The sequence below is a fragment of the Pseudomyrmex gracilis genome, unplaced genomic scaffold (assembly GCF_002006095.1).
Source record: "Pseudomyrmex gracilis isolate BER0280 unplaced genomic scaffold, ASM200609v1 scaffold_568, whole genome shotgun sequence".
Classification (NCBI taxonomy): Eukaryota; Metazoa; Arthropoda; class Insecta; order Hymenoptera; family Formicidae; genus Pseudomyrmex; species Pseudomyrmex gracilis.
Window position 1 is genome coordinate 38137 of NW_018021152.1, and position 3356 is coordinate 41492.

Genomic DNA, 3356 nt, shown 5'->3' on the forward strand with positions numbered 1-3356 from the left:
CTAGTCGATTCTACTCTATTCGATTTTATCTAACGCCCGCTCTGCAGCCGCTTTTATACCGTCTCGCCGGTTTCCCTTTGGAGGGGCTCCCCTCAGCGGGGGTGATCTCGTCAACCTATCAAATTGATTAGGCGTTGAGACCACGTGTCTCGATACGTCGCCGTTGCTTCCGTCGAATCTTCAACGGCTCTTTTCAGGGTCGACTCGGACCCGCTGAAGTTGTTGATGTTGCTTATTGTTTTTGTTGTCCGGCCTTCACCTTGCCGGTTACGCGGCTTCGTCACGGCTGTTTTGTTTTTCCGCCAGCATTGCTCAACGGATTTTAGTGGCCTTGGCGCGCCTTGTTTCTCTGTTACGCGCCTTTTGCCCTCAGCATCGAATTTCAGGAGTTGTTTCGCCCTTGTTTGCCGGCCTCTCCTGGCTTCCCGGCGCCTTCTTTCTCCTGGTTATCTCCTCGGCCTCCTCGTTGGTGCCGGTGAGGCTCGCATAGCCGGCAATTTTATTTTATACGGGGAAATAAAATTAATTAAGATCGGTTTTTCTTTTAAGTCGTGTGTATGCCCCGGAGGATTAACGGTTTCCGAGTGCAATTTCGGATTCCGGAGACGAGTCTTTGTGACTAAGGCGGGCGGTTGCTGCTGCAACCGCTCGGCCACGTCACAGCTTCCTATATGTTTTTGGGGTCGCTGAATCCGAATCTGAGGTCTGTTTTTTCCTATCAGATCAGGATTTGTTCATAACCTCAAAAAAACCCATGAAACCACATATAAAAAATTTTTTTCTGATTTTGGGTCTGAAAATTCCTTCTATATTTTTCATCACGCATGCCCGAAATATGCCACTTTGCGCAATAGTTTTGATTGTAGAAAACAGCTGATTTCACACTCCGTTTGATTATTCTGCTTCAGCGTGCGATTTTGGGATATCGTACGTTGGAACGTGCGATAATGGAAATATCGCACACTTGAAGCGTGTTTTAGTAAAAAAAACAAATCTGAAAATATTGTTTTAACAAATAAACATTCAATATATTTATATTCTTAGGCTTATTCAACTAATGTTAGTCTAATGATTCATTGTACCGTCAGCATTAGCATTATCCGATATACACCGCGGGGAGGTTGCACAATCGGGTTTTGTACATCATGTAGCCCTTAAAAGGACTGTTGGTTAAATCTGTTCATGTTAGGCATAATATTTCAATTTTTTCAATGTTCTTTCTTGGAGCTGTATCGAGTTCTTTTTTCTTCAAATGATCTATGAATAGGATTTTTTTTACGCTTCTTGTTTTGTGCAAGTGTCTCTCTTTTGAGCATCCAGCAAAAGTCTGCCAGCATATTAACATCCTATCGTCCCTGATAGCGAGTTTCAATAACTTTCATGTCTTGATGAAAACGTTCGCCCTGTTCTTCACTGAAGTGTCCCAAGTTGTCCGAAAATTTATCAAGATGGGAGTGCAAAAAATGTAGCTTTAAGTTCATCAAGCATCCCCTAATTTCTCGAAGTTATCTATCATTTTTTCCACTATTTCTTTATAATGAGGACTTCTTTGGTTTCCTAAGAAGTTTTGTGCAACTTCTCGAAAACTNAACCAAGCAGCTTTCTCCACACTATTCATCTTACTGGTAAAAACATTATCCTTAAACAATTTCCGAATTTGTGGACCATCAAATATCCCTTCTTTAATTTTTGCCTCAGAAAGCCTAGGGAACACTGTTTGTAGGTACTTGAAACATTCACTTGTCTTATCAAGAGCTTTGACAAATTGTTTCATCAGACCTAGTTTAATATGAAGAGGAGGAATTAAGATCTTTGATGGATCTACGAGAGATTCCTTCGTGACATTATGCGATCCCGGTGTCAGTAAAGTTCTAGTCGGCCAAACTCTTACCTTATAATGCTGCTGTCTATCTCTGCTGTCCCATAAACATAAATAGCAGGGGTACTTTGTAAAGCCGGATTGTTGCCCAAGTAACATAGTTATAATCTTTAAATCTCCACAGATCTGCCATCTGTGAAAATTGTACCCAAGTTTCTTTAAGAGTACTACCATGTTTTCATACTTTTCCTGCATTATAGTTAAATTAGCTATTGGTATAGGAGCATATATATTGGTGTTGTGAAGTAACACAGCCTTAATACTTCTTTTTGACGAATCGATGAAAAGTCGCCAATCTGTAGCTTTGTAGCAATTTTCTTTCATTTCATTCANAAGTCCATTAATATCAGTGCAATATACTAAATCTTCATCTTTACAAAAATATTTGTGAAAATCTGACTCACAATTTTGGTACACAGAAACCTTCGTACCTGTTTCTAGTAGATTTCTCTGCTTTAAAAAAGAAGCTAAATACTCTGCACCATATTTTGGCAAGCCCGTACAAGGTCATTCAATACAGGCTGTGATACAAGGATTGGATCTGATTTTTTACTACCTACGTTAAAGTCAGTATCATCATCAGTATAATCACTCTCAGACTCATATATATCAACTTCCATCATTTNGGTATCTCCTATGTTCATCTGTTCAAAATCACTTTCTTTTCTGTCTTTGTCTGATACAATTGGAGCTTTTACCAATAAAACTGTCTTATAAACAATGTTATGTTTGTTCTTAGTAGCAAAATTTTTACTCACTTCATTTGAACAAAAAAAGCAATCATTTTTACTAAGGGGTTTGTTCCATTCTGCTGGACTAGAATATTTTATTACATTTTTATTTTGTTCCCAACGGTTAAACATTACTTTACAAGCATTACAAATTATATTAGGAACCCACGGATGTTTACTAATATGCAAACAAAAAATTTCGTGGTATTTGATTTTGATGGTATCATCTATTTTTTTCCTTAATGAACGAACTTTATACTTGCAGCAAATATAACAAAATACGTCACAATTTATATCGCAATCGTGAGATAAACTCTTTCTTCTTGTAGTTTTGTACTCTACATTAGTCAAGTTGCCAACTAACGTAGAGCTGCGGTTGCATGATGACGACGCTTGCGGGCCCGCTTTCCCACTCTGACCAGCCACCGATACTGGGATTCCGAGTCCCTGCATTGTAACACGTTTCTTACGTGTGTCTGCCATGACGGCATGAATGCCGTAATCCAGGGGCTCTGCCGGATAACGGAATAGCTCCGTTGCCCACCGTCACCACGTGGAGGTGCCCTGGACCCAGACACACGTAACTTTGAATAACTGAACAATATATACGGTAATAATATTGAACAACATATTCTTTATGGGGTGCTTAAGTCAAAATAAAAATTGTGTAGTAAAACGTGAAATAACCGTAGTTGTGCGATTATAGACATGATATAGATTTTGAATACACGTAGTTATTACACTGG